Raw genomic sequence first — 18,361 nt, forward strand, 5'->3', positions numbered from 1 at the left:
CACGGTCGTCGTCAAACAATCCTCGAAAAATCTTCTGCCAACAGCGGTTGTGGCTAGCAAAAAAGGAGGATGTGTTGTGTCTGTAAGGTGTGTCTTGTTAGGCTTAGCGGCATCGTTGGCTTGTAGGTCGACCAGTGCGTATACGAAGATGATGTGGGTAAGTCTAGGATAGTCCCTTGAATTCCTTAGCATTACTCTTCTTTTTCTCTTAAGAATAAACCCCTTTCGAAGGCAAGGTTGGTAACCAAATCACGTTCTATGCACATTACAATCCTATTTTAATTAAACTATTTTTGCATGAGTTAATACGTGATTAAGCTAGGCCTATTTTATTCTACGAATCTGTCCATCCTTAGAGTAGCGTTAATTAGCCTTTCTGTTTCTTCCTAAGTGTACACAAATGTATATATATATTATTTAGACACGGTCTAGGGACCTCCTTTTAAAAAAATGTACAAGCTACAATTTAACCTGCATAATTATAGGATTTCCACGCTGCATTTATAGTGTCCAAAGGGGTAAGTGCCAAAGATAAATGTAATAATTGCCATTTAATTCAGTGTTTGTTGCACCGCTTGGAGCACACCCCGAAGCCTGCATGACAAAAAGGTACACAGCACGTTATGCAAAGTGGTCTGTCAGCTGTTTTAATAGCTTCAGGTTGATCGTGTTGGGTTTAATACGGAGTAGGGGAGAATATAAAAAGGAAGCAAACAATGTGGGAATTCGAATATGTTTTAATCCCCCGGTTTTAAACAATGCGCGGTATAGTTACTGATATTTAAAAGAAAGATATTTAAAAAATAGGGGGTGATCTAATAAAATATTTTTTATTATTTTAAAATCATTTTAACTAGTACGTGACTCGTTGAGGAATCGTATACTAAAAAAAAAGTAAGTAAAAAAAAAAAAAATCGTTCGGTCATTGCCACCTTGGAAGAAAGATAAGAACTAGACAGGAAGTAGTCTTAGTTCTCGTAGAGCATCCATCACATTTATAAGGAAGCGCTCGAGTTTCAATAAATGCACGGATCCACTGACACGCGTGTACATCTTATAAGTCGTCAATGCCGTATATTAAAATAAAAAGAAAACTCGAATTCAACTCGCGTGCTTCGAACGATTGGTTTCGCAATAGGAATTCGTCTTTTGATTGTAAACATGACCTTCGTTGAGTTCCGAGTGCAAAACTAAGGAAAAAACGGAAGTGTTTCAAGACATTTTTAACGAAGAAAATCTATAACCACGTTGATATGAGGTTAAAATGAAAGAATTAGATGAAGGAAATATTACATTGAGCTTAAAAGGGGGGAAAACTATGATTATAGTTCCCAAATATACTTCTTAATTTTTACATCTGATTTCTATCGCGTTTTAAACTCGAACCATCTCTTATAATCAACGATCACGTGACAGCAAAGTTATTCCGGAATGAATTCTAATTAGAATTGCCGTAAGAATTTTTTCTAAAATAATTGCCGACGTCAAAATTCACCCCCCCCACACACACACAGTATTCTTTAGCATTCTTTTCTATGAGGATCATGTCTATCTTCTTATTCTGCCAATTTTCCGTTGTAATTATTTTAAATGTGTGGATTATATGAAAAACGTTCCTAATTGACGTCATTTCCTTTCACTGGCATCGAACTCTATTCATATTAGTTCTTTTCTTTTTTTCTTTTTTTTTAAATACTTAAGTTATTAGAGATAGAATATTAAGTGATCCATAATAAGAATTCCAAACTTGCTTTTTGGAATTATGAAGTGGCCTGTTCCTAAAACAGAGTTCTAAAATTATCTAAACTTGAACCCATCTACTGTAGGAATGTACGATCTTATTTCCGGTTTCATTATTAAATCACAATCCTAACGTCTTTTTATGTAAACACAAACATGGTCGTACTTTACCAAAAATTAAAAGATAGAAACAAAGTCCGAAGCAATAGATTAAGCCTTTCTTTCAATATGATATCATATTTATTTAGCTTCAGTTTAATAGCATTATATACGATTTTTTTTTTAATTTAAATCTTTGCATAAAATCGGAAACATATAAGCACAAATTTGGTGGAGAGCGTTACCATGGAAACATAATTTAACGTTATGTATATTTCAAATCCCATTTATGTTTAAGAATGATTCGTATTAATCTGTTCAACCAATGACGCTAGGATATGATTTATGTTATAAAACTATTAAAAAAAAAAATTAAGATGTCAGAGCACATTTTTTTATTTGATGTAAATTGTGATACAAGGCTTGTTTTTGTTTTATACAGGGTAATTAGTTATAGAAATTGTGCATGAATTTTCCGTTTTTATAATAAAAACGGAAAATTCATGCTTTACAGAATTCACAAAAATAAACAAACAAAAAACCCTCACTTGCAATAATCTCAATCCCAAAAGAACATCAATCAACCGATTTATGGAGTCTTTATCGATCCAATTTAAGATTCAGTCGCTTCTTCTGCTGTTTAGGATTCGCTATAAAACAGCCCAATAGGGCTAAAATGAAGGCGGAAGTTGTGGGGGGGGGGGCAGTTCCATAGATTGGATTCTTCAACTGTTCCTTTTTTTGCTTACTTCATCTAAAACATACGCGTAAAAAATGAGGCAAGTATGCTCGAGATGGAAATAGCTTACAATTTAGTTGCGGCTACTTGGCTAACATTATGCTGTTAATTATTAAGAAGATAAATTCTCCCCAGAATTTCATATCATAACAATAGCCAATACTACTAACAAAAATTATAATAATGTCAGGAAGTTAGCCACTTCTAATTGCAGCCGATCTTCCACTTCTTCAATATCTGGCTCATTTTTTTTTTTTTTTCTTTTCGCAATATGAGATGATTTTTATGAAATGCTTATTCTTATAGATGAAACAAGTGACGCTTTTTTTTTTTTTTTTACTTCCCCACAAGGCACTTTAATTTTTCATCAATTAGATTTCTGCGTCTTGTGGTCAAACATTAGGAGCTCAGGTACCTGAGTTCACTGTTCTCTTTCTCTGTATTAATTAAGCTGATTACTTCAAATTAAATCGGACTGTGTCCTGCAGAATATAAATAGTAAATTCTAATATTCCTTTTTGAAGCGGGATTGAAATGTCGAATTTTGGCGTTAATGATTCTTGTAACAAATGCACTCAGTAATTCGTTGCAAATTTTGGCTTAAACATCAGTGTCACGACTTTCCATTGACACATTGAAGGAACCCACAAAGGACTTTAAGGGTGCTAAATTGGCTTGAGGTATGACGCGGCTATATCAAAATATTTCAATTCCTCCGATCTGAACTTTCGCATGCCACTTTATCCATATACATTCTATGAATTGCTTGGGTATTTAAGGACGGACTGTTGTCTTATTTAAGTGAGATAATCACGTAGAAATCGTGTTACTATACCGTTAGGAGGACTTGACTTTCTTGTATATATATTACGCGTATACCACGATCATAAAGTAAACGTGAATCTAAGTTTTATTTTTTTTCTTACAAATTCAAGGCCCGTTTAGGAACCACACCCAAAAATACTTCCTTTGGACCATTACCAACAATCGAGAATTCTTCAAATACTGGAATTTGGCCAAGACAAAGGATCACGTGTTAAATCTGTCAGTAAAGTTTTAGAAATGTTTAAAACATTTCATATTTGGGATAGCGTTGATCGCCCCCTCCCCCTTTTACTAAATACTAGTGAAGAAATTCTTACGTGAACCATTAGACGTTTCAACTTAAATCGTCTGCACATGATCGTTCGATTTGAGACCATTAAACTTATAATCATGGTTTATAAACGCGCATACTTGTCTGATATTTAGACAAAAGATTAATGTCTTATAATATTTCTTGGGATATTTAATTTAATTTTTTAATTACATAAAAAAAAATTAATAAATTGCTTTAATCCAAAGTATTTTAATAATAAACGAATACACTTTTTCATTATTTATATATGAAAAATATATGAGAAATATTTGACAATTTCAAGGGAAGGAGTCGGATGGAATCGACCGTGAGATGCGGTGATTAATTAATATCCTTGGAGGGTAATGGATGGCAATGCTGTAGCCAATGAAGTTATAACTGAGGCGCGGCTATTACTGTTATTACCCTCCTGCCATGATCAGAGCTTTAATAGCTCAATAACACCTTATCCCTACACTGTCTTCTACAGATAACGGGGAATATGAAAAGCATTCTTGCTTCGCCCCTTTAAGCCAGTCGTTATAAAAAGGACTATAAGGATTTGACAATTTAAATAAAAACTTAAATTCTTAATCTGGATCATTTGAAGATGTCTTTCTCGCTTTTTCAGTAATGTGTTAGTGAGGGAAAAAGAATCCTTACATTAAAGGACTGTAGAAGACAAATAGCGCCTTCTACCGTCTTTAATTCAGTTTCAGTTCTTTTCGTCTGGCAGAAGGCAATGAAGTATTCATTGTGTTCCATTTGTGGAGAAAAAACTTCGTATACCTCCGATCGGTTCACTTAGTTGAATCTGAACCTAGAATATGTTCCGTCATATATAATCTAAAGCAATTCCAACCCACTAGTGCGATGCTTTAGACCAGCGTTTCTTAACCTTTCTAAGCCCAAGGACCAGTAAAATGCCTAAAACAATTCTACGGACCACTAAGTTACAGACGCATAGTGGGGAGGGGGGGGGGGGTCCGCCCCGGGCGGCACTTTTTTGGCGTTTAAGAAATATACTGTCTACAGAACAGCAACTGAGGGATGAAATAGACTTCCACAATGTGATCGACGACTTTGCTAACAGAAAAGCAAGAAAAATACAATTTTAGAATGTTGGAATTAAAGTTTTACTTCAAAAATAAACATATGGTTTTTAATTTATACGTCGTTTTGCCTTTTTGTAATTTTTTTAAAAACCTAAGTAGGAATTACCAACATTTGAGAAAAACTGTGCCATTTATAACATAATAAATCTAAAAGCATGTTTCGAATACATATGGAAACATAATTAATTAAATTGGAAGTAAACAATTAAAAGTGTTGGAAGTAAACGATTAAAAGTGTATCACCATTGAACACAGTTTTAATTTTTATTAAACAAATGAATAATATGATCTAATTATATTACTAATTACTTTTCATGAGATGGTTGAGCTTCTCGGCCCTTGCAGAGTTGCTGAATATCTGGCTCAAAATTGGTCAACTTCAGTCGCACACACACGCTAAGATGATTTCTGCATTTTGTTTTTATTTGGAGGAGCGATGAAAATCTTTTCTCGCAAAGATAGCTTGTGGAAAACTGCATGACGATTTTCAATGCTTCTTCAGATAATTCGGGAAATTCACTTCTCACTGAAGACGAGATCCAGAATCGAGTCAAACTGAGATCACGGAATTGCATTTTAAGCCCGCTGTCACTTGAAAGCTCAATTAACTGTTCTTTTTTTTGATAACGAAAGGTCGTTCTCGTGACTGTAAGCCTGAAATGGATCGCGAACCCACAGAAATTTCTTATAAAAGTTATTCGGAAAATATGTTTCAAAATTCTGTTTTCGAGTTTTGAGGTGCTCACAAATCCTTTCAAGAAACTCGGAATCAACAAAAAGATCATTTTCCAATAAATAGGATTCCAATGTTGGAAAAGGTGCAAGTTGACTGTCTTTTACGTAATTAATCCATAACACCCGTTTTTTTTTTTCTCTCGAATGCCTTTATTTTGTCGTAGGCATCAAGAACAGTTGAAGAATTTCCCTGATTGGAGAGATTTAATTTAATTTCGAAAAAATGTCTGAAAGATAGGATAGTGTTGATCACCATGCTTCGTCAAGAAGGAGTGATGCAAAATCAGAATTATTCATTTACAAATAATAAAACGTCGTGCCTTAATTAAAATAACCTTGTTAGCCACTGTAAAGCCAGCGAATTTCAGAATGAAGCAAACGTTGTATATATTCACTGTCCATTTCATCGCAAAGTACTGAAAATAACCTGTTATTTAACGGTCGAGCTTTAATAAAATTAACTAGCTTTACAACGTTATATAGCACATTTTTAAATTCTGGTGCGAAACAATGCACCCAATTCATATCCGGAGCTACTTCCTTGGCCATAGAAACAACCCCACTATGCCTGCCTGTAAGAGCGCGAGCTCCATCCGAACAGAAGCCCATACATTTTCCCCACTGGATCCCTTTGTGTATTACGTAATTACTGAGAGTGTGAAATATTTCTTTTCCAGTTGTTTGGGATGACAAAGTTCTACAAAACAGAATATCATCATGAATGTTGTTATCATGGGCATATTTTACGTAGCATATTAACTGCGCATCATTTGTAACATCAGCAGTCTCGTCTATTTGTAACCCATAATAAAGGCTCTTCTTAACTCTTTCGATTAACTGAGATTCTACGTCACCCGCCATATCGTTAATTCTGCGACCGAAAGTATCATTTGAAAGAGGAATCAAATCAACATCTTTTAGTAACTTGCTGCCAAACATAGTTTTTACCACTTCTTTTATAGCTGGAAGTAGCTAAGTTTCCCCGATAGAATGAGGTTTCCCTGTTTTCGCTATGCGCAAAGTTAAGAGATAGATGCTTCCAGTGCCTTGCTATGAATGGAACCCATGGCCGAAACTCTATCTTTCCCATGATTTACTGTCTTTAAGCGTCGCTGAAAAAATACAATTGGCTTATTTTTCACATCACAATGTTTAGTTTCTAAATGTCGTCGGAGTATGAACTGTTATATTTCCTACTGTATTTTTTCTTTGAACTGCTTGTTTCTTCTATTTTAATAGCATCAGATTTACTCGCCGTTACAACACGTGTATTACAATTAGGGTTAGCATTACCTGTTCCATTTGCTCTTCTTTTCAAAGTCCTAGTTCTAAGCCACTTTTCCATTATTAAAAAACGTTCCCGAAAAATATATAAATACTGGGGTTAACTCACGACACACTTTGTCCAAGTATCACTTAACACTTCTAAAGGTATACTGAGCCTTGGTTGAAGGAGGAAAACCTTCAATAATAAAAATCAATAAATAACAAGCAATTGGTTGAAATGTGGATAACACATGCTTACTTCAAATCTGACAAAACAGGGAGGGAGGGTGAAGTGAACAACAATATAGTTTTATTGCTTCCGCCTTTGAACATTCTGATGCTATTTGTTGTTTTTTTAAGTCTCCGTTTGATTTCAATAATTTCTACTTCCTTATTCAATTTTAATTTGTTCTGTTTGGATAATTAAAAAATATTTATTTAATTAATTTAAGTCTGCCAGTGGACCACAGATTGAGAAACACTGCTTTAGACATATAATACCTCTGACTGGAGGGGGGGGTAAGCTTCATTTCACAAATCAGTTTCGTAATATGGTAGTCATCTTATTTCTATTAAAAATAATAAATCTACGCATTATTATTTTCAAAGGGAAGTATAAAAAACAGTGATCATAAAGGTGGACTTTAATTATCCAAACACTGATTGGGTAGTAGTAAAATCTCATAAGAAGAAACTGAATTTATTGAGATGTTTCAAGAAAACTTTCTCAAGCAGCATGTGACAGAAGGAACTCGAGGTCAAAGAGTGTTAGATTTGTTATAGTGCCAGAGGGTGTTTCAGTTAAAGACGTAACTATTCTGCCTCCGGTTGGTGATAGTGATCATGCGGTACTCCCTTGGGAAGTGACTAAGTTTGAATGTTCCATTCAGAAAAGGTTACATGCTGAACTACAAAGCAGGAAATTATGACCAACTGAGAAGTATACTGATACATTGTATCAGTTATTGTATGGAAAAGATATCAACAATGCTTGGGGAGTGTTTAAAAATACTTAAATCATTCGGCAAGTACTGCATATCAGCAGCATTCCTGATTACCCTCCCTATCTTCGCATCATCAGCAAATAACTGTATGTCGCTTGTCAAATCCTTCCCAAAATCATTAATGTATAGACTGAATAACAGTGGACCAAGCACTGATCCTAGTGATACACCACTTGCTACCTTAAACCTTGCAGACTCATATCCCCCCATATACCACTTTTTGATATCTCTCAGTCAGCCATCCTCTTATCCACGCTAATATTCTATAATCCAAATGCATATTCTCCAATTTATACATTTATGACTGTATTGCCGGCCTGGTTGGCCGAGTGGTTAGCGTATCCGCTCTCCAGCCAAATGGCTACGGATTGGAATCCCGCTGTGGGCATGGATGTTTGTGATTGTCAGTGGAAATATTAGTGGTGGTGGATGGTAGATGGCGTTGGTGTAGTTGCAGTTCAAAGACTCCTTAGATGAGTATTTGAACTCCCTGGATGTGTCACGTAATAATAATATTCTGTCAAAAGCCTTAGCAAAATCCAGAAGTATCATGGTGTATCCATTCCCCTTGTCTAGTTCAATGATAACATTGTTATAGAATGTGAGCAAGTTGCTAAAACATGACTTTCCCTTAGTAAACCCATGCTGTTCATTGCAAAGTAGAAGTTCACTGCCAAACCATTTCTGAATACGAATCCTAACCAAATTTTCAAAATTTATGGAGAGTGGAAATGACGAGCAGGCATCCTTGGAAGCTGAGAATGAATGCCGCTAAGGAGGGGTGAGGGCTAAATTTTTCTCTCATAGTGTGGTGCGTGATTGGAATGGATTGCCATTGATGTTGTGAGTTCAAGCAGTGTGAATGAATTCAAGAATAAGTATAACAGCTGGGGTGTGTGTGTGTGGTATGTGGCCTCCCTCGATGAGTCCAACGGATATCCATCTTTGTGATTGCCTGAAGGTTAGCGACATATGTAGCCAGAGTATACAGAGGAAAGCGGAGAACTGAACAGACACTCCACCATATTGTGTTCCTAGTCCTAACTAGTAATTTTTTTTTTTTTTGTCAAACAGAACGAGTTCTATGGTTGATTTTTTTTTTTTTAAATGTACGACTTTAAAAACTACTAACCTGTATCAAAGATAGACTAGCTCTATAATCGTCTTATAAAAAAGGCCTCTAGTCTGTACCTAGAATTGAACTTAAGTTCTTTCCTCTGATGATTGTGTCACGAAAGTTAGCACGGAGATATGCGGCACTAGTTCTATTCCCCCCCCCCCCTATTTTGCTTTATTTTTAACGGTGCAAGAACATTATCTAGTTTTCTCACTCTCCCAAAATTGTCCAAATACTGGAACAATGGATTTTATTTACTTTATTTTCACTCGGAATCAAATAATGAAACGCCAGTGTTTACCAGCCACCAGCTTTTGTATCACTACGCACGGGATAGTGAATCGGTCTGTGAAACGGGTCACGTATGAGGTGGGGGGGGGACTAGTATGACAACCAGAGACATGCTTTAAGTTAGATTTATGAGTCAAATACTTGCAGCTAAAGGGCGATTTATTATTTTTTTTTTACCAATCAGATTTACTAAGCAAACCTCTCAAATCTTGCATTAAGAAATAATTGTCCGCCTTATAGTTAATCTGTCTTCACTCTAATCGTTAATTATAAAAAATATAAACTCAGACGATGTAAACTCCTCAATGTGATTTATATATTGAGTGTTATTGGATCCAAATAATTCAACTTAATTCAAAGACAAGAATAAACAAAATGCAATCGATTCTAACATATAGCAGTTTTAATGAAAACATCTCCATCCTTCCCATCAGTCAAGCCAATGTCAGTCGGTGAAGCAGGATCTCCTTGTTGTATAGGTGTGGTTCGAAGGTTCAAATAAATTAGCATATCATATCGAAGAGACAGATGAGGTGTGGTTTGTTTGTCAGCCAATCACCCCGTCTAAACAGAAAGAAAATAGCATGCAGTTATCTGCATATTTCCTAGGTTAAGTGGATTATTTATTGCTTGTATCAGACGATATAATTTGCAATAAATCCCTTTGAAATATGGCTTGTAAGAGAAAGGGTTCACTGGTCGATTAGGTGTAAATATTTTGGTGGATATGCCACTCCTTGAGGAAGAAAACAAAAAAAAAGTTTAAGATAGTGCAGGAGATCAAGGAGTCCATTTCGGTGTGTGTGTGTGAGAGAGAGATCGTCCTGAGAATTCCCTCAATTTACAGAATGTTTTCAGAAACGTAACTTTAAATTTAAACAAAAAAAATTTTAATCGGAAATATCATAGTCATTAATCTAAGTAATAATACTTCAGTCATTTTTACTTATTTATTTTAACCTAATCCCACATATTTTTATTAATTAGGACCTATCAGTACGACTGCCTTCTGTACGAATTCTAAATCGACAACTAAAAATTAATTGCTGGCAATGCAACGAAGCTAGAACTGACATTACTTTGAAATCATTATGGTAACGTACACGTATTCAGAGCCAATAAGATGCTTCGTAATCTTTAATTTTTTAAATAAAATTTATATATTAATATGAAACAGTTTAAATATGAATAAAAGCGCTTTCTAAAATGATATGCTTCCCTATACATAAACACACCATATAAAATCTTAGATGTGTCGTCTTTATTTTAGAAACTGAGTCACTAGTATGGGCTTCGGTATGACGGGGGAACGTCCCAGTCCTTTTCAGAACTTCCAGGGTAACAATTAGCAATGCTGAACCAAGGAAGTAAACTGAGGTTCGGCTGTTGCTGTTATCCTGGGTGTGAGTTTTTGAGTTCGCTCCCTTGGGGTTTTTGCCTTAAGGGAGCACCTTGAGTCTCCGGGGAAGGTGTTCTCCGGCAGGGCCCGCTGAGGGGTTCTTGTCGGTGAATTATTTTCCTCGGAATTTGAGCGGTTCTGCTCAGGAGTCGGGGAGCCCATCGGGGTGCTAGGATGGGGCGGCCGACACTGAGTGGAACCAACGCTGAGCGGTTCTGCTTAAACGGGGAGCCCGTCGGGGTGCTAGGACGGGGCGGCCGTCAATGAGTGGAACCAACGCTGAGACATGGACGGTCTTTCGCCCACTATGGAGTGGCCTAGAGATCGTCCGATTTTTTGAGATTTTACCCTTTACTTACTAATCAGGACTTCCAGGGTAACAAATAGCAATGCTGAACCAAGGAAGTTTTAACTGAGGCTCGGCTATTGCCATTACCCAGCCATGACTAGAGCCTTTTAGCTCAATAATACTCCATTCACACAGATTTACTTCATTCAGATGACGGGATAAAGAGTCAAGGACTCAGTCTATCGCCCAGTTCTTTTAAGAACTTTAAGAGTATGGGCTTCATACTATTCATACTAATATATATTCATACTATTCATACTATATATATATTCATACTATATATATATATATATATATATATATATATATATATATATATATATATATATATATATATATATATATATATATATATCTGATACAAGGGATCAATCGACCGTGAGTTGCGGTGATTGATTCATTCAATCCAAAATACCCTTGGAGGGTAATAGATGGCAATGCTGTAGCCAATGAAGTTCTAACTGAGGCTCGGCTATTGCTGTTACCCTCCTACCCTGATCAGAGCTTTAATAGCTCAATAACTATATATCTATCGCAAAAAATGAGAACTTCAGGTTTTTTTTTCTAATTTAAAACTTTGCATTTGGTTGTTCGTTAGAGGTATTCAAAACAGAATCTCGGGCCAATTAGAAGCAAGCCAAGCATATAAAGAAACAGAATTTAGGAAGACATTTTCCGTCAACACATCACTTGTATACAATAAATCAAATTATCGAAATATATAATGAACATAAACAAGCCTATATACATTATTTTTTATCAACTATACTAAAGTATTTTAGTCCATAGCTTGTGCTGCTCTATAGGCTGTTAAACAAGTTAAATATATCCAAGTAAATCCGCGATTTTTACGGCACAAGTTAAGCAGAAAGCAAGAGAGAGTCCACTTACTAATCAATAAAGGTGTTAACCAAGGTGACCCCTTTAGCCCCCAGACATTTTTCTACAGCTACACTAGAACATGGGTTCAGGAAACGAGGCTATCAATGTCTTAGGAAAGAGACTAAGCACTCTTCGATTTGCCGATGATATTGCCATCTTCTGGAAGATCATTGTCCTTGGCAAATAGGCGCGGAATCTAGAAATTCGACATTAAGCTGATCACAAATATTGTTGATTCATTTATAATAAAAAAAAAATCAAACTAAAATGGGCTAACCATGTAGCCAAGTTAAAAGACGATGCATTTATGTTTGTTTATTATTATTTTTTTTTTATGTATTAGCTGCATTTCTTTCGTTTATTTTATGATCAAATTGAATATTTTTTTCGTTTATTCCGCAATTTATCTTTATCTTTTTTTATATATATTGTTCCACGCTTCACTTTCATAAGTTAGTATTGGTAAGTTAATGTATTGTGGTGGACTTGTCTGTCTTTGCAGATTTTATTACTCCTATCTTCAGGCATTTTTTGTCATTTTTATTTCCTGTTTTTTGTTATATTTATATGACAAATAAATAAATAAATAATTAATTAAATAAATAAAAGGAATAACTAGTACAAATGTTTACTATTATTACCAGAGACCTCCACGGAGTTAGGGATTCATTGAGGAAGGCCAGAGATCACCTACACTGACATACCTTTCCTTAAATTCATTCACACCATCTGCACTCAGCAAGCATGCACTGCTCTATGAGGAAAAAAAAAAAAAAAAAAAAAAAACTAGCTCTCATCCCCCCCCCCCCTCTTGACGTCATTCATTCTCAACCTTTACGGATTCTGGGAATTCCTCTCCCTACCCTGCAAAAAATTTAAAAATTACATCTATTAATATATATACTATACGACCCTTTCAGATATGAGCGTCCGCAGAAAATTTTCCGGGGGGGGGGGGGGACAAAGCTTGGAGACAAATAATTACGTCAATAAATTTTTATTTGATTTTTTGGGTTTTTTTTTTTCACAAGTAGATCTCGGTGGGGGAGTTCCCAGTATGCGCCCCCCCCCCTCTGCGGACGCCCATGCTTTCAGATATTTCTACGTCTCTGTTGTTCCATCGACTTTTTCGTGTTTTCTATAGGCCGCAATCACAAATTCTGAATATATCTTCAAAATCAGTATTACGCAATCCTGATATCATTTTTTACACTCTCCTTTGTACTCTCTCCAATATATCAGAATCAAAACGGAAACCAGACCTGCATCCAATAGTCCAAGGGAGGTCTTATCAAAGCCTTGTAAAGCGGCAAAATGACATCCTTATCTTTACATGTGAACGTTTGTTTCAACATTGTAATTATCTTTTGAGTTGTATTTGCAATCTTTGCCACGTGGCCCCTAAACTTCAACTCCTGTCTATTAACATTCGAAGATCCCTAGCTTCATCAGTTTCTTCAAGCCTAATTCCACCAATATAATACGGCATTGGACATCGAATCACGCCGAAGTGAATGACTTTACATTTACTGACATTGAACTCAACTATTTTCAAATGCACGCAATTAGGGTGGTGTATGTCAGTCGGATTCCTGATTAATATTACCCTACCTATTTTTACATCATCAGCAGAGCTGTATGTCTCCTGTCAAATCCTTTCTGGTGTCATTAGAGTGAAAAATGATCTGAAAACTGATCCATAGACAACTCACAATAGCCACTTCTTTGTTATCTGTCACTCAGCTATCCTCTTATTCAAACTATAATTTAAGCTTATAATCCAATCCCATATTACGGAACATATGTAACAGTCTTCCATGTTGTATCCTGCGAAAAGTCTTAGCAAAATTCAGAAGTATCATGGTGTATCCATTCCCCTCGTCTAGTTCAATGGTAACATTGTTATAGAATGTGAGGAAGTTGCTCAAACATGATCTTCCTTTACCAAACCCATCCTGTTCATTGCAAAGTGCAGATTCTGCGTCAATCCATTTCTGAATGCGAGTCCAAACCAACTTTTCCAAAATCTGAAAAACTCCAAAAGATATAGGTCAATAGTTGGATACACCAATTTTTGCACCACCCTTGTGCAATGAGATTATCATGCATTCTTTCAATGCAACAGCTCTAGTACCTCCTCTACCAGAGGCCGCATTGAGTTCCACGTTGCATACAAACAGGTTGATAGCTCTTAACAAAGCGAGCAAGCATTAGTTGGATTGTCTTTAGCAGGCAGAGCTATTTTCGTTTTCAGACTAAGCTTTTTATTCAATAGTTGTAACTCGTTTGGCCTGCGTCTTAGAATTTTCATAACCGATGTCATACTTTATACACAGAATTCTACGTCATATTTTTCTTAAGAATCAATGGCTTAATAAGACTGCACATTCATTTCACTCCTATCCAATTTACTCTTCAAACATTAGTGACACATTCCCATCATCCTCCATCCTTTCATTTAAACCATTTTTTAAATATTTAATTTTCAATGTTTTCTGCTAGCAAATGCGTACCGGCACCTTAACTTCAAGGCTTCAAAACTCGCTGATACGTGGAAAACTGTTATAAATTTTGCACTCACAGCTTTCTGCTTGAACAGAATTGAAATCATCCGATATTATTGTCAGTACTTCACCATCTTATGTGTCCATAAAAATTCTATACACTTTACACTCCCTACAGTTTAGTATATCTGCTTCTAATGCCAATAATGTGAGGTCACAACGTATTCCCTGCAACAAAACTCTATCCCCCTTTATTCCTAATATGCCTGCTTCTGTATACTCATCTGTCTCAGCACGACCCACCTGGAGATCTCTGTTCATATCTAACGTATGGAGAAATTCTAGCAGTAAGTTCGACTCGGCCGAGCACACGATCATCATAATTACCTCCGTGATTATACACAGTCATGTCATTAACACAGTTTCATAACTTTGTCGTTCTCTCATAGATTCTCACAGTTCCTCCCATTATGATCCAGTTTCCCTTGACACTCTCCTTATTAGGTATCGCATCAGTAATTCCTCCCGAGTCCTGATACCAAACGCGTTCGGGTGCAGGCCGTGCACCCTATAAATCTATTCTTCCCTTAAACTCACAAAGGGTCCTCCCACACAACCCGTATATGGAATCGTTTGCCATCATAGCCCTTCTTAATTCAAGACTATCAAATCTTGATAACGATTTTCACTTTCTCTCTCTCCTCTTTGTTGCTTCTTCCAGCAATTCTGTTATCGCATTAACAATCCGTACGCATTTGAAAAACTACAAGGGAAGTTTAGTACCAACATTTCATTACTCTTTCTCTGTTAGTTTTACTTAAACGATTTAAAAGTTTATACGTTCTCGGTCTGATTTTATATAATCTACGTTATAAAGAATCGCTACAAATATTATTTAGAAACGACTGCTAAACTCGTACTTCTGACATAACCAAATAGGGATAATTAATATTCTGTTACTGTTAGCATCTCCTCGAATACCTCAACGAAGAATTTAAAATGAAAAATGGTTACAAAAACGTCAAGTAATAGGGATAAATACGCAATGCATTTCGTTAACACGAAATACATTTCACATAGGGGAAGGGGTGAATAAATTGATTAGCGATCATAACACAACAAAGACGAAAGAAACTAATAGTAGAACATTTGAATTTGAGAAGAGAATTCTATTATTTTTTCGTTATTTCTCAAAGCAAATGTTCATTTCAGTTTTCAATTTACTCCACGAACTAAGTCATACAAAATAAATGACATAAAATAAAAATTCCTACAATTTTATATCTTTTTTTTATTTATTTATGAAAATCAACTGTTATTTGCGATTTGTTTGGTTTATAAATTCAAATCAACCAATAGTTACTCATGAAAATCAGCTGTTATTTAATCCGCCAATAGTTATTAATATTAGATTAAAATAATTAGGCAGTTGCTCTTGCTGATACCAGATAAATGTGGTTATAGGGACATTTATATGTCTCTATAACGACATAGTGAAAGGTTTAACTCTATAACGACATGCCCAGTGAAAGGTTTAATAATCAGTAATAAGTTATATTGTGAGTAAGTTAAGAATTGCATAAACTGAAAACCCAGTTTTATAGACCAAACAGGGGGCTTTTTCAACCTACTTCAAACTCCATTAAGGATGGAGGTGATCTTCCACTTCGGGCATTGAGATTCATCAACCACTTTCTTTTTATGACACAGTTTATGACGTGATAAAATATTATTACTATTAATAATAAAAGAATTTTTTAAATAATAGTACATATTTTTATTATACATCTGGAAATAATTTAGTTCGCTACTGAATTCGGAGCCTCCGGCTAGAAAGGCTTAGGTTAGAAATTCGTTTATAACGCGAATATAAAGATTTATCAGCGGTTTTTAACAAAAGGCGGTTTAGCGAGCTTCATACGAAGTGAAGAGCTTTTCGTTCCTCATTGTGAACATACGTAAAATACCCGCCCTTAGGGGATGCAGTAGAGAAGTGGTAAACCAGCTGTTGTTTAGAAAAACACTGATTAAACGACTCAACCCGTTTTGCAAACGAGAATTGGATGAATTCCCGTCACTGAGCGGAACCAACGCGGATTGGACGATCTTTCGGCCACTATTGAGTGGTCTAGGGATCGTTCTAATTTTTACACGGGGTTTTACTTACGTATCAGCCCCAGTGTAGCTCATGCATGTCGTACGAGGCGACTAAATGGGTACCTACCCAGTGACGGTAATGGATGGCAATGCCGTAGCCAATGAAGTTCTAACTGAGGCTCGGCTATTGCTGTTATCATCTTACCATGATCAGAGCTTTAATAGCTCAATAACACCTTATCCCTATACTATCCTCTACAGTTAACGGGGAAGATGAAAAGCATTCTTGCTTCGCCTCTTTAAGCCAGTCCTTATAAGGACGATATAGATAGTACCGTTGAGACTCCAGAGGGTAACAGATGTCAATGCTGTAGCCAATGAAGTTTTAGGTTCGGTTATTGCCGTTTCCCCGCCATGATCAGAGCTTATATAGCTCAACAACACCCCATTCATATCCATACGTTTTCTTCTACAGTTAACAGTGAATATGAAAAGCGTTTCTGTTTCACACATCTAGCCAAAAAAAGTGCCATTATGGGATTTGATCTTCCGCAGAACATTCATTCTGAATATTTGTTTTACAGTTATACGAGTGTGTATTTCCAATATATCACTTTTTCTTTGTCATTACTAAATGCCCTAGTATATGATGAAGGGTTTTCTGCCTCCAATGAAGGCGTTTAACTGTAATAGACGAAAATAATATACATCTCACTTTCCCTTTACACGGCAGTGGCGCACCCAGAGGGGGTGGGGGTGGGAAGGGGTCCTTCCACCCAAAGAAAAGGGAAAAACACTACAAATTTTTCCAAAAATCTTTTCCTAATTAATAAAATTCTTTTTTTTTTTAATTTCTGTTGTGTTGTGTCTTCTATTTCTATACTACTTTTATGAATTAGCGATCATTGCAGATGCCCAGTCATTGATCGCACGCGATGCGTAGTGTGTATTCTCAATTCGCCCCCCCCCCCCCCCAAGATTAAATCCTGAGTGCGTTACTGATGCACGGCATCGTCGATATTGGCGTTTTTTTTTTTTTTTTTTTTTTTTTTTTTTTTTTTTTTTTCTCCAGCTTGAAGTCGGAGAAATATTTCCTATGAAAACACTTTCAAAATCTTATTCTAAAAAACACATTTTTTTCCGTAGGGAAAAAATGCTCTGAATAAAAGCATTTGACTAGAGACTTTGAAGATATAACATCTTCAAAGTATGTCTACCGGGAGAAAAAAAATAATAATAAATGCAAGCTGTATTAAAAAAGTGGTGTTTTTTTCCTAATATAAATATACTTAAATGCATAATTTTAAAAAATATATGAAATTAAAAAAAATATATTTTTTTAGATATAAACAAATGGAATTTTTCTCCTATTTTTCCATGTTTACCATAAATAATATACATTGACTTAAGAAAAAAAAAACTTATACATTAAAATAACTTGCTAATAAGAATTTTTATAAATAATAATAAACTATATAAATATACCAATAAAATACTTTAGAAACATACTAAAATATTCAAAATATTTAACAACTCTTTTAAATATCTTTCACAAACCATTTATTTTATCATAAAACAAAATATAAAAATTTAAGACTAAATGTACAATTTAGATGCTTTTAAATGTAAACATATTTTTGTTTTTTGGCCTTTTGTATTTGTGAAAAGTGTAAAAACATCTAAGTTATAAAATACAAAAAATTCACGTAAAAAAATGAAAATTTGCCATTTATTTCAATCTTGTTTGTGACAACATTCACATACCGTGTTTGTTCATCAACTTAACAGTTGAGTAGTGTTTCCACCAAACCAAACTCATTAAAAGATTACTGGAGAACCCCTAATGCTATACAACTTATGAAAATACACCAACTTTTCCACAATAACGGATTATTTAAAAATCAATA

General features: G+C 35.4%; 1 protein-coding gene across 1 annotated transcript in view; it reads left to right on the forward strand.

The window, feature by feature from the left end:
- Positions 1-48: 48 nt before the first annotated feature.
- LOC150100448 (bursicon-like) overlaps positions 49-18,361 on the forward strand; it is a 57,183-nt gene continuing 38,870 nt past the window's right edge. Inside the window, exon 1 of the mRNA XM_090402702.1 lies at positions 49-157. The gene's annotated coding sequence lies outside the window, so the exon portion shown is untranslated. The remainder of the gene's footprint in view (positions 158-18,361) is intronic.

Source organism: Typopeltis vanoorti, chromosome 13 (assembly GCF_054136105.1).
Source record: "Typopeltis vanoorti isolate ZY-2024b chromosome 13, IOZ_Tvanoo_1.0, whole genome shotgun sequence".
NCBI classification, from domain to species: domain Eukaryota; kingdom Metazoa; phylum Arthropoda; class Arachnida; order Uropygi; family Thelyphonidae; genus Typopeltis; species Typopeltis vanoorti.